This window comes from Myotis daubentonii, chromosome 1 (assembly GCF_963259705.1).
Source record: "Myotis daubentonii chromosome 1, mMyoDau2.1, whole genome shotgun sequence".
NCBI lineage: Eukaryota > Metazoa > Chordata > Mammalia > Chiroptera > Vespertilionidae > Myotis > Myotis daubentonii.
In genome coordinates, this window is record NC_081840.1 from 150,858,066 (window position 1) to 150,880,245 (window position 22,180).

Here is a 22,180-nt window from a genome sequence, read left to right on the forward strand (position 1 = left end):
ATTGAATTGGTTGAGTAGTGCATATATAGGTAATTGGAAGAGTTTTCCTTGCTTTTTCATGTACTATTGTGCTGGCCCAAATCTTAATTTTATACCCTCATCCAATTATCTCTTTAAATCCTACCATCCATCACATATTCTGATATTTATATTTAATCTCTCTGGATCTGTATTTCCAGTTCTGCAAAATACCCAATCTCAGTTCACTAATATTTTTATTTATAATTAATCTATATATATATATATATATATATATATATGTATATATATATATATATATTAAGTAGGAGGATTCAGCCATAAACAGAGATTATGCTAATGTAATATAATGGTTAAGTGTTTTAATTCAAGAGTAAAAAAAATAAGTTAGGTTTTAAGCAAAGGAATCATATGTGAATTTTTAGAAAAATACTTAAGTTAATTTGTTAATTATGTATTATAGTTGGTAGTTCATTAACAAAAAAGTACATTAATTACACAGAGATTGCTCAAATAAAAAATAAAAGAAGTTTGAACTGGTACTATGAATAGATTTAAAAGGGGTGGATATAAGAGGACCTTTGAAATAGAATTGACAGAAATTAGTGGATAAAAGAGAGGTCTTTAAAAATATCCAGGTCATATTGCCAGTAAGTATTTTAAAATGTGTTTGTAATTCACTAGAGAACAAACTAGAAATAATGATAGATAATGGAGAGATGATAGACCAATGATAGACAGATGGCTAGATTTCATAGTACTTCCATAATAGATTTATGATGTATACTGTAACTATATGTAATGTATGTAAGATGGAGATACTATATATATATTCTATATAAAAATGTGTGAGAATTCAAGCCACAAGAGTAAGTTAAGGAAACAAGATCCCTCATTTGGGAGAGAATATGAAGTAACTCCACATCACACTTCCACTTTTAATGTGCCTTACTAGTATTTACAAGTACGTTTGTATATAATACATCATTTCTAGGATATATTGGCAATTTGTTTCCACTTTCTAATTCACATCCTAGATGGCTCTGGTTCAGCACTGGAATATTTAGTTCATTTTTCAAACACATTAATGCATGATTTAGGAAGTAAATAAGAGTTGAAAATAAAATCCTCTAGGATATTCTGTTGTTTTAAATCGGAAAGATTTAGTAATCCGTTAAATCTGTAATCACTATGAAGAAAGCCATCATCACTAAATCACATGTAGCTTGACAGAAACCACATAATAAAAAATTCTCCAAAGAATAACTATTGCAAAATGTGGCTATGAAATAAAAATAGTACATTATCAGGCCATTTATAAATGCATGCTATTTTATTTTATATTATTGAAGTTCATATATATACTAGAGGCCCGGTGCACAAAAATTTGTGCACTCGGGAGGGAGGGGGGGTCCCTCAGCCTGGCCTGTGCCCTCTCGCAGTCTGGGACCCCTCGGGAAATAACGACCTGCTGGCTTAGGCCTGCTCCCGGGTGGCAGAGGGCAGACCTAATCCCTATGTGCAGCCCCTGGTCATGCACAGAGCAGGGCAGATTGGGAGGTTGCGATGCCACCCTCAGTCACGCTCAGGGTAGGGCCAATTGGGGGGTTGGGGCACTGGCCCCTGTCACACTCAAGGCAGGGTCGATGGGGAGGTTGCGGCGCCACTCCTGGTCAGGCACAGAGCAGGGCCCATCAGGGGGTTGGGGAGCTCCCCCCTGTCACACACAGAGCAGGGCCCATCAGGGGATTGGGGCGCTGCCCTCTATCACCCACAGGGCAGGGCCGATTAGGGGGTTGGGGTGCCGCCACTGTCAAACTTAGGGCAGGGCCAATGGGGAGGTTATGGCTCTACCCCATCACACACAGAGCAGGGTCCATGGGGCGGGGGGGTGGGGGGGTTGGGGCACCGCCCTCTATCACCCACAGAGCAGGGCTGATCAGGGGGTTGAGGCGCCGCCACTCTCACACTCAGGGCAGGGCCGATGGGGAGGTTATGGCTCTACCCCGTCACACACAGAGTAGGGCCCGTGGGGTGGGGGGGGGTTGGGGCACCGCACCCTGTCACACACAGAGCTGCAGGGCGATCAGGGGGTTTGGGCGCTCCCCCCGGTCACGCTGATCCCGGTGCCAGGAGGCACATTACCCTTTTACTATATAGAATAGAGGCCTGGTGCATGGGTGAGGGCTGGCTGATTTGCCCTGAAGGGTGTCCTGGATCAGGGTGGGGGTCCCCACTGGGGTGTCTGGCCAGCCTGGATGAGGGGATGATGGCTGTTTGCAGCTGGTCACACACCCTTCAGAGTGGGGTCCCCACTGGGGTGCCTGGCCAGTCTGGGTGAGGGGCTGAGGGCTGTTTTCAGGCTGGGACTGAAGCTCCCAACTGCTCCTTTTTTCTTTTTCTTTTTTTTATTCTGGGCCAGCTTTAACTCTGAGGCTTGGCTCCAGCTCTAAGGCCTCAGCTGCTGAAAGTAGGTATCTGGTTTGTTTAGGTTCTATAATCGAAACTCTGTATCAACTCCAGCTCTGAGATCCCTGCTCACTGAAAGCTGGTTTCTGGGGTTTTGTTTAGCTTCTATATTGTTACAATGTTCAAACTGCAGGCTCAGAGGCCAGCAAGGCAGGCGGGGAACATTGGAGTCCTCCGTCACTGAAGCAAGCAAGCCTCATGTTCAGTTTAAGCTGCCTGGCTGCCGGCCGCCATCTTGGCTGGCAGTTAATTTGCATATTTCCCTGATTAGCCAATGGGAAGGGTAGCGGTCGTACGCCAATTACCATGTTTCTCTTTTATTAGATAGGATATATATATATAGTTGACATTATTACAGATGTACCCCAATTTCTCCCCTCCCTTTGCCCATCTCCACCCTGACCCTGCTCTCCTCTCCCTCTAGCCCTCACCACACTGTTGTCTGTGTCCATGGGCAATGCATATATTGAAGTCTATTCTTTCTTGGAGTTGAGGTTATAGCAAATACAATTATGGTAATAAAAATACCAGAAGTAAAAAAGCAGTTCTCTAGTTTTTTTAAAAATATATTCAGCAACATGCATAAACAGGGAGCTATATTTGAATTAAAGCTACCCTGTTAGGCCACATCTATAAATGAAAAGTTTACAACATTGAAATAATCTATAAGTTGATTGATTTTAACATATGTTTTATTATAACCACAAAATGACATGTACAATCTATATGTATTTTATTATATCAGTAATATTGGTGAATATAGCACATTTATTTTAAAACTTTTACATCCCATAATCATAGCAGAGAAATTTTAATTAGAACAGGACATTGATGATAATTTATACAATTCTGAATATAATATTTTGGTTATACTGATCTTTTCTTCTTTCCTTAAACATCACATCTTTTTAACTAAAATTAAAGGAAGTGTGCCTACTTTTATTATAATTTGAAGATTTTCCCCCATAATAACCTTTCCTATTCTATCTCTCCTTTGTAAGATTATTTTTTTTATGTTAATTTTATGTAGCATCTTTGGCTCCTATTTTTATTTTATGAAAATATTTAGAAGCCGTACCTTTTAATTTTTGATAACTAAACTTCCTGATAAGATTAAATTCCTTGTAATGACATCTGATTTTTAATGATGAATGCTGGAACCAAGATCCTGACACTCAGAATCTCACTGCATGAATCAAACATACAGAGAGGGCTGTACCCAAACCTCCCATCTCCATTCCCCAAACTCTCAGTCTCCTTAAGGTTAATTGTTAAATCTATCTAGGAAGGTATTTATAAATTGTCAGGAGCTTGTATAGTTGCTGTACAAAAAGCCTTCATGTGTAAATATCTCTGAAACAGGCAAATGATAGATAACACAATAGACATTTTTTATCTTCCCAGCTTCAGGCTTTTGCTAGCTTATAAATTTTTAGAGGGGAGCTAAAATGCTATTGAACTGATGACAGCAACAGACAAGAATTTAGAGACAGGAAGATTCCTTCAGACAGACAGTCCCCAGACAAACTGATAGCACTTAAGAGTTTAAGTGACACCTCTTCTCTACAATCCCTAGAATAAAACAAAACAAAACAAAAAAAGCCATTAGCTCTCATGGCATCAGATGTGAACTGTAACACAATTCATCCTTTGGATTATGTCACATAACCCTATAAGCCTTTATATTAGCAAATCATATAGAATATGGCCCTTCTTCTTTTCCTCTGGAAGGTGAGTAGATAAAAATTTTTATCCACTTTTCATTTACCTTTGATTGAAAAACAGCTGGCTACTAAGAGGAGTTTCCCACTAGATGTTTGGCATAACTTTCTTTATTTTTATGTCAATTAAAATATAGTTTCTTTTTGCTTTGATGACAATTTGGACACATATTTAATTGAAATGTTAATAAATCATGTATCATTAGAGGAAAAGTTGTATAAAATTGCAGGTGTCTTCATATGTTCTTAATAATACCAAAATTGTTTTCTAACTTATCACAACATTGACTTCTAAAGAATGAGGATGGGACTGTGTGACATGTTGAAAATTATCCATAACTAGCAACTAGGTGGCCTGACTTTGAGTTCCAGATCTGTCATAAACCAGGTTAAAGACTTTGCACAAGTTGCTTTTGCTCTCTGAGGCATAGTTTTCTAATTTTTAACACTGACAGGCAAGAGCTAGGCAATTTTAGGCCCCTTTGAGTCCTCTACTGCATGTACTAAGATAACATCTTCCTAAATCCTATCTAATAATAGAAAAACATGGTAATTAACCATACCTCTGCTACGCTTCCCATTGGCTAATCAGCAGGATATGCAAATTAACTGCCAACAAAGATGGTGGCCGGCAGCCACACAGCTGAAGCAGACATGAGGCTTGCTTGCTCCAGTGATGGAGTAAGCCAAGGTTCTCCACCTGTCGTGGCCCAGCTCTGAGCTCTGGATGCAACAATGTTGCAATTATAGAAGCTAAACAAACCTCAGATACCTGCTTTCAGCAAGCCACAGCCTCAGAGCTGGAGCCGGCTCTCAGCTCCAGTTACAGCTATAGAAGGTAAATAAATCCCAGAATAAAAAAAAAAGAGGCTGGGAGCTTCAGCCGCCCACCAGCGTGAAAATGGCCCTCAGCCCCTCACCCAGACTGGCCAGGCACCGCAGTGGGGACCCCTACCCTGAAGGGGGCGTGACCAGTTGCAAAGAGCCATCAGCCTGTCATCCAGGCTGGCCAGGCACCCCAGTGGGGACCCCCACCCTGAAGGGGGTGTGACCAGCTGCAAACAGCCATCAGCCCCTCATCCAGGCTGGCCAGGCACCCAAGCGGGACCCCCACCCTGATCCTGGACACCCTTCAGGGCAAACCAGCTGGCCCCCACCCATGCACCAGGCCTCTATCCTATATAGTAAAAGGGTAATATGCAAACTGACCCTAACAGCAGAATGACTGGGAATGACTGGTCACTATGACACACACTGACCGCCAGGGGGCAGACTCACAATGCAGGAGCTGCCCTCTGGTGGTCAGTGCACTCTCACAGGGGGGAGCTCTGCTCAGCCACAAGCCAGGCTGACGGCTGCCAGTACAGCGGTGGTGGTGGGAGCCTCTCCTGCCTCCTCAGCAGTGCTAAGGATGTCCAACTGCAGCTTAGGTCTGCTCCCCGCTGGCAAGTGGACATCCCCCGAGGGTTGCCAGGCTGCCAGAGGGATGTCTGATTGCCATCTTAGGCCCAATCCCCCTGGGGAGAAGGCCTCAGTCAGCAGATGGTCATCCCCCGAGGGGTCCCAGACTGCGAGAGGGCACAGGCCAGGCTGAGGGACCCCCTACCCCCAAGTGCACAAATTTTTGTGCACTGGGCCTCTAGTAATAATATATGAGGATATTAGCTTTGGAAGGGTGAATGGCCTCAGCACTCATCAGGCCTGGAGGATGGCCTAAATTTCTGTTAAAGCACCTCTGGACAGATAGAAGTTTTATGTGAAACTGAAGAAGTCTTTTCCCTCATTCAAGAGTCAAAGGATTTCTGGAACTGCTTTAAAACAGCTCTTACCAAACACATTTTGATGAGTTATTTCTACACTGATAAGAAACATATGTATTGAATTTTCCTAAGGTTTACAAATTAAATTAAAAAACATTACAAAATGAATTTTGAATTTTGCCAAAGCTAAAAATTGCATTATGTAAGATGTTCTGTGGATTTAAGAAGCCACTGAGCTCTTCCCACTTAGAATGTCTCCTTCGCTACCCATCATGTTTTTTCTCTTTCTCAAACTATGAGTAGCTCAGCGAGCATTCAGTTAGTTGGTTAGCTTGTTTGTTTTTATATTGGCTGGTGTTTGAGAAAAAGCAGACTCAAACTCATGTTTTCCACATGCTCAGAGAGAGCAGTTATTACCATCACTCCTTTAGGTAAAGTGGCCTCTCTAACATTTGTCAGTAGCCTTGAAACTGTGTGCTCTTAACCAAGGAATCGTCATCAAAAGATGAATGACTCCAAGTGCACTGCTTCCCAAAAGAAAATTAGCATCTGAAAGATAGTGCAATAGAATGATAGTGTCTAGAACTATCCGTAGCTGCCAGCCACATATGGTTACCTAAATTTAAATTAATTTTAAAAATTTAAAAAATGAAATTTAGTTCATCAGTTGCAGGAGCCACATCTCAAATGTTCAACAGCTATATATGGCAGATGATTGCTCTACTGAACAGTGTGGGTATAAAACATTTTCATCATCACAAAAAAAACTCTATTAGACTTTGCTGGCCCAGTATAATGTCTGGAATGCAATAGGTGCATAAAGAAAATGTTTTAAAAGAATGATTAATAAATTAGTAAATACATTTTCAGTAATTAAGATTGAGTAAAGTCTGTTTTCAAAGGAATTAAATTTTCTTTTTCTTCTTTTTACACGTTCAAGGTGTTGCCTCAGTCAATGTTCAATGAGATATACTTTTCAGGATATCTCAATATATACACTATGCCAAAAAGATCATCATACTGATCAGTTTATATAATTAAAGTGGTTCCTAACATTAACTATAAAACATCAATTCAGCTATAGGTTTTCTCAATTATCATTAACCCTAACTTGTATTTGTGTAAATTTTAACAGTTTGGGTCCAGGAATTAAGCCCTATTCTTCTAACTTAAAGTCCAGAGCTCTTGAACCAAACTATGTATAATTCCTTGGCAGATCAATTAATCAAAATAGAAAGTATATACTTAGATGAAAAAAAATATTTTAAGTTCCTATATCATATATTAATATAAAAAAGACCAAAATAAGAGAAAAAAGATGGATGCCCAGATGCTGAATTTATAAAATTTTGGCTAAAATGCCAGGTCTGAAGTAATGGATTGCAAATTTGGCATTACCCATTGGCCACATTGCACAATGCTGGGAAGCATATTCATATTGTGGTCAGTGTGGATGGCCACAGACTTCCCATCTCCAGGGGATTTCACTCACATCAACTACAATGTGCATCACTTTATGAAACAGGGCAACATCACAGGCCTTTCAACTTGAGCAAATTAAACCTTGATGATTAGTTTCCAAAGGTGTCCCCCAATGAGCAATGAGTCTCCACCATTCGTGTCTTTGTAGAATCTGCTTCCACATTGGCTACTGGGCTGACCTTGTGACTGGCTTCAACCAATAAAAAGTGATAAAAGTAACACTATTAAAATTTTGGGCTCAAGCCTTAAAAAGGCCTGACAGCTTCTTTTCAAACATTTTTGGAGCCCTTGAGCTACCATGTAAGAAGTATATCTCATTTGATAGATTAAGACCATGTAGAGAAACCATGTGGAAAACCCATAGAGATGGAGGCCTTAGAAATTATGTAAAAAAAATTAAGAGGCCTAGTCATCTTATCACCCCATTTAAACCCAACTTTCCAGTCATCCTTCCCAAGACACTGGCAGCTATCGTGGATGTTCTAGTCCTGGCCCCCAGTGGACCACAGCCACATGAGATATCCCAGGTGAGACCAGCAGAAAAACCTAGATCTAGTTAAGCCTTAGTCAATCAACAGAAACATGCGAAATAATAAAATATTCATATTTTTAACTACTTGTGGTTATGTGGTTTGCTATGCATCTACAAATAACTAAAACACCTAGTATTAATTCCAAAACTACCTATGAATCTTCAAAATCATTATAACCATAGTTGCTATTTAAGGCTCTCTACCCATTAGCTTCTACTTTTGGTAGTTTATTATATCTGTCACATTTACCTCATACCTAATTTTTTCCAACATAGACTCTTACTATTTTTAAGCAAATCTACTTGATCTATCCTTCATAGAGCCTCTTTCTTTCATTTTTGCATCTTGTATCCATAGCATTTTCAAAAGTAACTGAGAGTAAACAATATTTTTGACTATTACGAACCTTTGATAGTAAGGGGACAAAAACAAGCTAGCTGTATCTGATGGTATTATTTAGTAGGACACTTCTTTGATAGTCTTGCTAGTTAAAGCTGTAAAAGAGCAACAGATAAGGTGCAGTGCTCACAACTTAGCAACGGCTTGGGAAGTATTGTCAATAAATGCTCCAGTTTGAAAGAGGGCCACGTGATATGATGTGATACTATTGTACAATTGAAGCAACATTTCAATATCTAATCTTGGCTTAGAGAAGATCTGAGACGCATACCACTGAAGCCACGAATGGGTGGAATTTATAGCTCTTCTCCATTGATACTAATAACAACCACAGATTAGAGGAGATAAACTTTGATTCAGTTCACTGCAACATGTCTCTGATAAAGCATGGAAACTTGTTCTTTTTATCATGAAAAAAAAAAAGACTCACCTCACAAAAGTGGTGTAATAGAAATTAAAGCATCTGATTTCCCCTATCACCCTGTTTTGCATACATGTTTCCAAAGACCTAGTTCTTTGATTATGGCCTTTAGTAAATTCATTTAAGAAAAGTTTGGCCCCACACCAAAATTTCCCTTCACAACAAGGACTACATATATGAGTTATCCACTAACCCAGCTTTTCATAGTTAGCATAATGTTGAGACAATTTGCATGTAGTTCATAATAGACCGGCAGGAAAACCCATGAAAGTGTGTTACCACTTCACAAATAGCTGGCCAAGAAACCAGGAGAGTAGGTGAGGAGGTGACCAGGAAAGGAAGAGGAGGATGAATGAAAAAGGAGAGCAGAGCAAGGAGAGGAATGGAGTGTGAGAAAGTATGCAAATTGGAAACAGAAGCTTGAATAAGAAAATGCCATTTCGGAAAGTAATCGTTTGAGTTCTTTTTTTAAAGTCGTGCCTAGAAGCTGTCCAAACTACGGCCAGATAATAAGATTATGTCTGATTTCTGACCTTAGCGCTGTCAGGCTCGGTTAGTGGGATGTCTGTAATGTTTGTGTGGTTCCTGTCTGTTTTGTAGTTAACAGCGGGAATCTTCTACATTCAACAGAAATTGCTTATAGGTTTTGCTTTTTCATTGCTGAATTTGCATGGAATTTCAAAGTGAACATTTTTACTTTATAATATGCCTTTTTAAAAATCCCAGTTGGTAGATACAACTATAACAGAAATGTAAACAACTACATACAACCAATAATAATCTGTCATGAGAATTACAGAAGATTTTATGTTTTCCGTTAATTTTACATCAGCATGAGAGAAGCTGCTATTTTCTATTAAAAGTGTATCATCACTGCATTATTGTAATAATTTGATGATAATAATAATAACTAACAAGATAATCAGGTTACACTTGGAAAGCTTAATTTGATGCCTTCCTTATTTCTAAGACTATTTCTTATCCTTTATTTTATCTCAAGAAATGTTTATTCATAGAAGCAAAACACATAGTTACTAAAAGAAAAAAAATAGGTTTGGGCTAAGGCAGATTATATTGATGTTAATTTTTAAGCTAAAGATTTCACTAACTCCTTTTTATTCTTTTTTATTGTGGAAAATATTTTTATTTTCTAAGAATGTTTATAGGCCTTGTTAGTAAATGTTGGTGACATCTACATCGTCTACACTTCATGTAGAAGTCACCAACTATTGCTGTTATTAATAGTTCTCGATACAGTTGTTGGCTTGATAGGTCCATAAAAGAATGAACAACTCATAGTATGGGTCTATTCTTAGAAATGGAAATTAAAAGATTATGTCCTGTGTTGAATAAAATTGGAGAATATAAAGTTCACATTCTTGATGAAAATGAAGTTTTAGGATGTATGCTTTGATTTATATTCTAAGTGACTTTAAGACACTCTCCAAAAATTACACTTGCATTTGGGTGTATGTATACTCACAATCTGAGTTTGTTTGCACTGCCTAACATCTGATGAAATGCCAAATAATAACAATGTCAGTTATTTTTGTTATTCTTATTGTTATACAGAACACATTTTGATAAAAAGCAATGAGAAAAATAAAAGAATTCAGGGATAAAGTCTTCCTGGAATTATACTTTGTCACTGTCTTCAGTGCAAAGTCTAATTATCATCTAGTGTGTTCTGGCAGGATTTTGTAATGAATCAGCTTCCATTATTTCATTTTTCTCAAACAAAGACTCTTGGAACTGTACTCTTCTAGCTTGTAAATCTGCAATCTGCAGTCTTTCTTTCTTCCTTCCTTTCTTTCTTCCTTCCTTTCTTCTTTCTTTCTTTCTTTCTTTCTTTCTTTCTTTCTTTCTTTCTTTCTTTCTTTCTTTCTTTCTTTCTTTCTTTTTCTTCTTCTTCTTCTTCTTCTTCTTCTTCTTCTTCTTCTTCTTCTTCTTCTTCTTCTTCTTTTCTCTCTCTCTCTCTCTCTCTCTCTCTCTCTCTCTCTCTCTCTCTCTCCCTCTCTCCCTCTCTCCCTCTCTCCCTCTCTCTCTGTCAATAAGCATGAGGAAAGCCTTAAAGAAACACATTTATTTCATTGGTGAGAAATTAAATCCAGATTTGAAGCTCTCCTCTCACACACTACTGTTGGCTCTCTTTAGAATGATTCTGTGGTGGTGCTGGGCCCAGGAAGCATTATAACATGTGTTGGCAATCTTGCAAACCAAATTTAGAGTTCCTTAGATTCAATATCAGGGCATTTATTAAGGGTAATGCTTGCCTCGAGCGCTTTCTGTGGGTTGATGGTAAACCACTGGCAGTGCTTCTAGGATGAGTCTTTTGTTTATTCCTGATGATGTTTAATGCAAAGCTAATCCACTTCCTAGGACACCCCCCTAAGAACAAGTCACTATCAAAAACTATCAGTCTTAACTATGCTCCAGTTCAGCTTGAGAATTAGGCTCCATCTTTTCTTGGTAGTTTTCATTTATGAAAATAATCTTGAGACAGTAGGAAAATGATGAAATGAAAGAGTAGTTTTCTCTTGTTATTTATGACACCTCTTTGCACTCAGTTTTAAATGAACATAAATTGTTCTGAACGACTCTTTGAAACAATTCCTACTATTTTTAGCCTAGAGTCAATCATAACTCAAAAACTGCGAAAACAGAGGATCTTTGTTGTCTAACAATATTGATTTACTATTTTCACTTAATGTGTTTAATGTGCTGACAAATGTTTAACAACTGGCTCTCCAGAAAAAAAACAAAACAAAAAAAACCCCACAAACATATTTTGGATTATTTGCAAACATTCAGGCTATAAATTCTTCCACCACAATCAATTCCAACCTAACAGCCTGATGTCAACTGGCTTTAATATTTTTAAAAATGTAACAATAGGTTCTAGCAATGGCTGGCTTCCACACACCACTGGGAAAATACCCTGTTACATATAAACCTATTTTTTTCAAGCACAATCTGTCCCTAATTAAGGACCTGAAAATCATGTTAACCATGAAGAAAACATAACAGTGCTCTCTAGAAGAATAGCTTCTTAGAAATGATCAAGTCTTTGAGTTATGTCATAAAATCTTTGCATTTGGGAGCTGGAAGGACTTTTGAGAACCTCTGGCTGCATCTATTTATGTTGAAGAAACTGAGACCTGGAAAAGATAGATTAATTTTTTTGTAGGGATACAATGGCAGCAATAGGACTTAAACTACCTCTACTGGGCCTCAACTCAGCATTCTTTCCATTAACTTATCTTTGTTTCTTAATTAATGTCTCATAAGATAATTTTGAGTTGCCTGGGTTTTTCTCGGTCTTGATAGAGGCAGTTTGCTGCTCAGTTGTTATAATCAACTCTTAATTCTCAGGAGAGCTAAGCCATGGGTCAGTAATAATTTCTCACTTCTTCAGCAAATACAAATAGTGAGTACGCAATCTAAAGTAAATCCTGCAGAAGGAACGTGTGCCCTTCTAACTATGATGTTTCTATTTTATTTTACCACTTCAGATCTCAGCAAAAATGCAAATGAAAGGCATGCCTTTTCATCCGCAGCTTTGATCTTTCGTAAGTTTTACCTAGAGATGAATTCTAATATTTCTGCTATGAAGCCCCTACCGGGTATTTGCCTATATAAATCTTATACTACAAGGAAACTAGACTATTTACTTCCAAGTTAGTTTTCACCACAGTATTTCTCTGTTTAAAATGAACAACATAAAAGCTATTGCTTTTCATCCAACCCAATAAATCCAAAGTCCTTACTCTAAACCACTGATGACAAGAATCAACCGTGTTTTGCTCACCTCTATCCTTAGAGCCACCACAGTGCCTGGCCCAGGCCTATATTTATAATCACCTTACACATGTTGTCTTATGTACTCACGCATGCTCAATATGTGGGAATTACTAGGATCTTCACTTACACCTGAAGGAATAAATGCAGGTAACTTTCCCAAGGACTCAGAGCCAGCTAGCAGCAATGCCTGGATTTGCACTCACTTTCTCATATTGTACTTAAACCACCGCACCATACAACCTTGTTAAATATGTTTGACAGCTTGAGCGAACATGCAATGTTCTCCTTAGTTTGGTACAAGCCCAACTCCTTAGGTTTTCGCTCGCTAAGCTGCTAGGTAAAGTTCTGATTTCAGGCACTCTCGTCCTCTCATTATGATTCAAACTGGCTCCAGAAATCCTCTCTGTTTTTGCTAAAACTGTTTCCCTTGCCCTTGTCATTGGAATTCCCCTTATGAGAAATTAAATTATACTTGGTCAGCATCTTTAACAACATCCTAATCTTTCTTCAAGGCTACTCATGAGCCACCTCAGCCTCTCCTTCTCAGTGTTCTCTCCTGAACTCCAGGAACTGCTCTGGATTTCTGGTTGTTTTTTTCTGGATGTCAGGCCTCAGGCAGTTAAGATCACTTTGATTGGGGATGGTGCATTATGTGTCTCTCTATTATCCACTGTAATCTGCGCAATGCCTTAATCATTTCTTAATGTTTGTTCAGTATAAGTTGATGATAATTTTATTTGTCAATTATGCAGATCTTCGCAGGCATCTCACTGTCTCTAGAAAGTAAGATACTGGAAAAGGGCATCATTGTTCTTCAAAATGCCTTCAACAAATTGGATGAGGGCGGAGAGAGACTATAAAGAACAATTCACCTATGAAGAGAAAACTATTTTAAGGTCACAGACTGAACATTTCAGAGTGAAGCAACAGTAGCAGAAACATAATGGGATTAGAGAGGATAACAAGCTAAACGGGCATCAACAGCCCGCCTCTATGAACCCTGCATAAATAAAAACACAGTGGGCAAGAAGTCTGGGCTAATCCTCTTACTAGATTTTGCATAGGCCAGGCTTTCTTAGGAATAATTCCCTGGATTCTGAATTGTTTTCTTTCCACTGAAGTGATGAGGATGGGACTGTTACAGTAGGGATTTAGGTGATATATTTGAAAGATAATAGAAAAGAAAGGAGCATAAACTTCTTTAGCTTTCTGCCCTTTGAAAATCATTTAACGCATAGCCTTAATTTTGCAAAGAACTGCTCTCGAACAGTTCTTGTTACCCTTATCTACAATTTTTTTCACAGCTCAGACAAAGAGCGGGGAGAAGGGGTGTGTTTACAATAATGTCAACATTAAAACTTCTTTGTCAACACTGTTGGCTATACAAACCTGATAGGCAGGATCTCCCAGACAGGACGTAAGACTCAACCTCATACTGCTGCCATACTCCGTTCTCTGTCCAAAGGATGAGGCACTGAGACAGCAAGAGGCAACACGGAAGGCCTAGGTAGGTTCTGGCTGAAGACCAGGTTTATATAGCGCCTTAAGGAGACTCTTGTCCTTCCCTTTTGAATTGCTAATGAAACTGTTTTTAGCCTGAGCCACCCCCTCCTCCCACCCTCCTATCCCCCCAGCGCCCCACCACGAGTGCACTTAATGAAAAAGATTTAATGGGAAATGGACCCATTTTGTCCTAGGAGGAAGCCTGTAGGGTGGCATGATGGTATAATTAGTATTAACTATTTTGAATGCTTAGGAATTTCTCAATTTCACTTTTTCTAGTATGACTTGTTATTTCATGTAGTTCTATAATAAACATATAACTAACCTTTATGAATTTGGCAACATTAGAGGCACTTTACACTCATTTCATCTGATAACAACCTTTCAAAGTGGTATTATTATGCTTAGTAGATGAGGAAACAGAAGTTAAGCATCTATCCAAGAATAAAAGGCTGATAAACGCCTGGCTTTGTGCTCTTTCTACTGACTGACTACTTAGCTACCTAAAATAAGTTACTGAGCCCACATAACCTTCTCTTTGACTAGGTTAAAGAATTTGACCATAAATGCTCATTTTTTTTTTCCACAAGGTAAGACTTGTGGTTAAAAACTTTCACATGCTTGCATTGGTAAATGGAAAGAGTCTAAATAAGACACAAATAAAAACAGTCAGAGAAAGACAAATAGCATGTGATCACACTAATATGTGGAATCTAATGAACAAAAGAAACTACTAACAAATGGAACCAGAAGCATGGATTCATGGAATAAACTGGTGGGTGTCAGAGGGGCGAGGGGTGGGGGTGACTGGATAAAGACGGTGAAGGGATTAGCTAAATAACCTTATATGTGTGCCCCATGGGCATAGACAGCAGTGTAGTGAAGGTCAAGGAGGGAAAGGCGGGGGTGAGTGGAGGTGGGCAAAGGGAGGGGGAGTTGGGGGACATTTGCAAGTGTCAACATTAAAAATTTTTAATTAAAAATATTAAAAAGTCAGCTGTAATGTGTCTTGTACTTTTCTAAAATAGAAAATGGGAAATGCTTATTAAAATATGCAATTAAGTATTACTATTACAGAGGTACTTATTAGGACAAAGCAGTATAAAGTTAGTGAGTAATCTTTTTGGAAATCACATCTAGTAATTCAAATTTGTAAGCATCTGAATTCCATAAGCATTATTATTACCATTGGTTTACCATTTTCTCAGTTGTCATCATTTCCTTTTTCCATTAGTGCTCTGGGACTTCCTTGAAGTGCTCGTCGTTTCACTCCTGTAGGCCTAATGGTAGAGTAACTTCATATTAACTCTCCTTAAATGGCTCTGCCTTGACATACGAATTTTTCACAGGCTAAAACTGAAGCCTGTTAAAAGTAAACGCATTCCTTCCAGGCTCCAATGCTGGACTCAAGCTCAGATGACCCTGTGACATTTTACAGGCATTGATGAGGTGCTGTCCCCTCTCTGCAAATAATCTAAATTTGATCCCAATGAATGGAGAGGAACCCTAGATAAGCAGGGAAAATGTGTTTATAGACATTTTCAGGTCATTCAAGTGGTATTACTGAAGGTTAAATACTTTTACTTTTAGAAAGTAGGAAGCAGGGAGGAAAGGACTATTTCCTTTAGTTAAATATTTTTTTTAAAATATCTCACATATAAGTGATCCCTTGGATAACTGATTAGGTTAATAAAATTCAAAGCACATTGATTTCCTGTTAGGTGATAATGAAGCTTATATTAACAGAGGTGGGATAACATTAAATTGTACTAAATAAGATTCTCCTTTCACTTTCTAGCTAATTTGGCAAATTTTAAAGAAATAAGCATTAGTTTAAAACATGTGACTACACTAGACATTTGCTTTGGATTGGTTTAAAAATTCTAAGGCATTTTTTAAATAAAGGGCTATCATGATTTTTATGTTAATACAAGGAATTAATGCTTTACAATGCATGCGTTAAGAGGTATGGTTTAACTGTTTATACATCTTGGAAACTGTAGTTCTTCATCGCAGCATCAGCAGAGTATTTGCTCATTTTGTTGGTGTTATAGGTTTAAAATTACAGGTAAAATGTAACTTTTCTAATGTAGAAAAACAATAGCAATACATATAAACATATGATTTTATTTTTTTGGTTGTTTTCTTTTTAATCTCTTCTTTCAGTTTTTTTTTATTTCAAGAAAAACAATTTTAAATATAATAATGTTACATGCAATAAACATTAATACCTCAAGAAAAATAATACAAATTATTCAAGAGAAATTATCTTAAATATAATAATATTATATGCAATAAACATTAATATTTCAATAATAAAAGGATTTTATGTATAATAATATTACCAAAACTGTACTAAAATAGTATGATATCACAAAAGTTGTAGGAAATATTAAAAATCTGCAAATAACAGGATTACGTCTATTATATTCTAGAATATTTCCCCCCCTCCTCTTCACTGGCTCTATTTTTGTTCATCAGTTTATGTTGTTCATTATATTCCACAAATGAGTGAGATCATATGATATTTATCTTTCTCCAGCTCGCTTATTTGGCTTAGCATGCTGCTTTTAAAGGTTACTTTGTCAGATATGAGTATTGCTACTCCACCTTTTTTTTCTTTTCCATTTGCATGGAAAAAATTTTTCCATCCCTTCACTTTCATCCTGTGTGTGTCTTTTGTTTTGAGGTGGGTCTCTTGTAGACAGCACATAGTTGGGTCATGTCTTTGTATCCCTACACCTTTTGATTGGAGGATTAAATCCATTTACATTTAGGGTTATTATTGAGAGGTACTTGTTTATAGCCATTTTAATTCTGTATGGCTAGGCTTCTCTCTCTGTTTCTGCTGCTCAGCAATCCCTTAGAGAGTAATCCCTTTAGTATTTCTTGTAATGCTGGCTTGGTGGTGATGAACTCCTTTAGCTTTTTTTTTGTCTGGGAAGCTCTTTACTTAATGGTCTATTTTTAATGATAGCCTTGCTGGATATAGTCATCTTGGTCTCAGATCCTTGCTTTCCATTGCCTTGAGTACTTCATGCCATTCCCTCCTGGCCTGTAGAGTTTCTGATGAGAAATCAGGTGTCATCCTTACAGGAACTCCTTTGTATATAACAGTTTTCTTTTCTCTTGCTGCCTTTAAGATTCTTTGTTTTTAATTTTTGGCATTTTAATTATGATATATCTGGGCATGGGTCTGTTTGGGTTCTTCTTGTTTGGGATTCTCTGTGCCTTCTGAACTTGTGTGACATTTTCCTTTATATGGGTAGGAAAGCTTTCTACCATTATTTTTTCAAACACCTTTTCTATTTCTTTCTTCCTTTCTGCCTCTTCTGGCACACCTACTATTCTAATATTGTAATGTTTCACATTGTCCCAGAGCTCCCTTAGGCTGTACTCCTGTCTTTTAATTGTTATTTCTTTTTGGTTCTCTAATTGAGTGATATTTTTAACTCTGTCTTCTAAATCCCTGATTTGATCCTCAGCTTCCCCTAATCTGCTGTGTATTCCTTCCAATGTGTTCTTCATTTGTGTTATGTCATTCTTTATCTCAGACTGTTCTTTTTTCATAGTTACTATATCTTTTTTCATAATGTTGAGCATTTTTTAATATCATTACTCTGAACTCTTTCAGATAAATTTCTCATCTCTGCCTCATTTATCTCTTCTTCTGGAGAATTCACTAGTTCTTTTATTTGGGGGTTGTTTCTTTCTTTCCTCATTTTGGTTGTCTGTTTGGGTTTGTGACTATATTTTAGGTAGATCCTCTATACCTCTCAATCTCTAGTGCAGGACAGTGTTTCTGACTAATTGGATCAGGCAAAGACTCAAAGCCCCCAGAGATCGCCTCTGTCTCTAGCAGTGGTTCTCAACCTTGGCTGCACATTATAATCACCTGGGAACCTTTTTTTAAAATCCTGATTTCTAGGCCTCATCCTCTGGAAATTCTGTTTCTTTGTTATGGGTTGGGGCCACAATATTAGTAACCAAGAAACAGAATTTCCAGAGGATGAGGCCTAGAAATCAGGATTTTTAAAAGATTCCCAGGTGATTCTAATGTGCAGCCAAAGTTGAGAACACTGCTCTACAGGATTCTGACTTGAATTGCCCCCAGGCAATCGTCCTCGGGTGTGTTGAGAATTTTTTCATCAGGGTGAGGCAGTTTTCCATTTATGATTGTTTTTTAATAATTTATTTTAGGTAGCTAAGTAGTCAGCCAAAAACTTTTCCTAAAATGTAACTTCCACTAGGTCCTAGTGATGGCGAACCTATGACATGCGTGTCAGAGGTGACACTCAAACTCATTTTTTTGGTTGATTTTTCTTTGTTAAAATGGCTTTTAAATATATAAAATAAATGTCAAAAATATAAGTCTTTGTTTTACTATGGTTGCAAATATCAAAAAATTCCTATATGTGACACGGCACCAGAGTTAAGTTAGGGTTTTTCAAAATGCTGACACGCCTAGCTCAAAAGGTTCGCCATCACTGGTCTAGGATGAGGATTTTTGTTGCTTTAGGTCATTGCTTTATTCCTAAAGCCTGACATATGGTTGATGCTTAGTCAATATTTTTGAATGAATAAAAATTCAGTTGAGGCATATTTATTCAACATATTCTAGGAAAGAGTATGCCTGGTTGGAGGGTTTGCTCAGCTAGGCAATGGGTACAATCTCCTTGTACATATTGATACATGAGACTCTATTGATAAATGCCATTCAAATCATAGATGTAACATTATACCCATTAAACAAACTTTTGATTATGATTTGGCTTCCTATGTTGATTTAACCTTGGCTTCCTAGGTTAAAAAGTATCATAATGTGAAAAAACCCTTGTCTATTGTTCATTTACCTTGTAAGTCACTATTCTTTCACATAAATTAAAGAACTAACAGTAGTATTACAGTCAGCTATTTCTAGAGCTTGGTAGTATTAGTCTGTCCCTGGAACACAATTTATATGCCAAGCAGTACAATATACTAAATACTGGATAGGGGTAGAAAACAATTGATCTTAAAAGAGGAAGTTGGATTGAAGCACACTTAAGACTTCATTCTAAATAAATCATATACTGTAAATACATATCAGTGCATTTGTGTGGTACAAAATGTGTATATGTAAGCCAAGGAATAATAGAAGTAAAGTTAAGGAAAGCTTCTTGGAAAAAAAAATGAAAATAGAATAGCCTCTAAGAAAGAAGGGAATATTACAGATAGTGAGGCAGGTTATTTTTTTAAAAATCAGCTAAAATATTTATCTTCAGAACATTTTGCAAACCAACATAATGTTCAGAGTTCTAGAAAGGGCTAGTAAAATGAGGGATTCTGAAGTTTTGATAGCTTTGCAGCAAACCTGCCTCTATGTGGTGCTACCATTTCAAAGATGTAGACTTTGTATCTGAAGTTGAAGTACTTGACTTTCCCTTGGCAGAAAAAAGAAAAGCATAAAATCAGGCTTATGTCTGAGGTTATTTTTAAATCCAGATTTCATCTGTAATTTGTCAGCTGGTTGGCCATTTTTTATGGGTCTTATTTATGTGCTCAGTTCTGTTTTGTTTTATCATGGTCTGCATGAAAGCCACAGCTTGCTATGTATTAAAATGATTCGATGTTCAAGAGTACTTTCCAGTAGTTAATGGCCATGCCCCCTACTTTACCTTACTTAAAGTTTTAGTAACTTCCTCTTGCTTACTTTATTAAGTGTGCCAAGAAGGAACCCTATGATTATTTGCTTTTCTTGTATTCTTTTCTCCGTTCTAAGGTTGGATGATTTTGCAGTGAGCCGGCAAAAATGTTGGTGAATGGCCTGTTTCTATTGGTGAGTCTATAGTATGGAAATCATCATATTTTCATATTACAGGTCACTAAGTTGAATGCTGCAAGTCCATACATGTTTTCACTATATTCATGCTTTCCTTCGTCTAAAACAATGGCATATATTTTGTTAGCTAAATTCCAAAAGAACAAATATCCTGTTATTAAACCACTGACCTTTTATTGTGCTTATTGGAGATACCAGCTGCTTTACTTTTCTTAGTGTGGTATATGAATAAAAATATATTTTTTTGATTGAAATTTTTAATTTTAATATTTGTTGCATGCTGTGCTTGTCAAGAAGAGTACCACCAGGTTAAGAATTCTCCACATGAGGCTGGTACCATGACCCCAAATTTTACACATTTTTTATCCTAAAAAAACAAACTCATGATTTAGTTTATAATACTTGGTGATGATTTACGATAAGGGCTAGGTGTTTATATTACCTTTGTCAGGGTTCTCTTAGGTCAATAATTAACATGTTTGTCAAATGCTATAGAATTCTCTGGTGAATGTACTCAGTCTTTTAACTGAGATGACCCAAGGAAATGTTTTTTTAATCTCCACATGACTGCTACATTCACTTTTTGCAAACATTTTATTTGTCATTTATCACATCCAGTGCTCTCCCATTCTTTTCATCCTTCTTGTTTTATTGATGAATAATGAGTATGTTAACACTGCTTATCTTGACTCAAGCAAATGAAGAGTGACTTGCCTAAGAGCCTCTAGCCTGAATCAACTGGATGATTTCTGTGTGTTTGCTTCCAGTTTTAAGCTATAATTGCTTATACCTAACAGTAGCTATAAAATACACATTTATGGGAAGGCTTTAATCTCACAGTAAACGAAAGTAATCTTATTCTGTGATATGACTGTGAATGAAATCACAGTTTACAATGGCTAGTCTAATGCCCATGTAAAACCAAGTGAGTTTGAGACACAGAAAATTCAGAAGCAATCACCCAGTAAGTATCTCAGCTCATAGTTATTTTCCCCAATTCAGTTATTGCTATGGTGAATATTTTAAAAATATATTAACTTCTACAATTTTAATAGATTTGCCACCTTTGTGAAAGAATATTTTTTTCTTAGAGAAGTGGATTACATCTAGGAGTAAATATCAAACTTATAATGATGTGATAAACCATATAAACATAAGAAAAAGGAGAGTTAAGGAATAACCTCCAAATGACATTCATTTTGAGGATGCTAGGGATGGGTAAATAGTATTTCTCATATAGAAAAGTATCCAAGCTACATAAAGGTTTATGATAAGTCTCTCTCTCTCTCTCTCTCTCTCTCTCTCTCTCTCTCTCTCTCTCTCCCTTTCTCTCTTTCTCTTTCTCATTTATATATTCATTAATATATATACACACACATCTCTAATGATAAAAGCATAATATGCTAATTAGATCAGTCAGCTGAACGACCTTCTAGATGTCATTCCGAACATCCTTCCAGATGAAGCCGCAGTGGTGGGGGCCTAGGCAGAAGCAGTTAGAGGTGATCAGGCAGGCAGGTGAGTGGTTAGGGGAGATCAGGCAGGCAGGCAGGCAGAGGCAGTTAGGGGTGATCAGGCAGGTAGGCAGGCAAGTGATTAGGGGTAATCAGGCAGGCAGGCCAGTAGTTAAGAGCCAGCAATCCCAGATAGGGAGAGGGATGACTGACTGCCAGTTAAGGCCTGATGCGGGGGCAGGCCTAAACCAGCAGGTGGACATCCCCTGAGATGTCCTGGATTGCAAGAGGGTACAGGGTGCATTGAGGGACCCCCCCCCCCGCACAAATCTCATGCACCAGGCCTTTAGTATATTTACACATGCACTTACACATATGTATATATTATATGATACAATATGTGCACACACACACACACACACCCCAATATTCTTCCTTCATCAGCACAAACCAAATTTTTACAAGATATTTGGCTGACCAAGCCTTAGCTCTGACTACTTGAACACTTTTTAATTCTAGCATATTCCTGAAATGTTAATCTCTCATAAGAAAGTAAGTTTGTTCTTGCATCTTGTTTTCTAAAACTTTATGCTGCATTGAATTTTTCTAAATATGTCTTCAAGTAAGAGCTATATATTTTTAAGTTTTATCTTCTGTTAACAACCTGAAGACTCTGTCAGTCTGCTTAGTTACACTAGCTTGATGATTTGTTATCACCAAAGATATTTCTAAAGTAGGTTCATCCACACATTCTTTTATTTTCCCTATCACTGTTTACAGAAGAAAGTACTAATTGAGATGAGAATGCATTTTAATAGATTAATAGCTTCCTCTTAT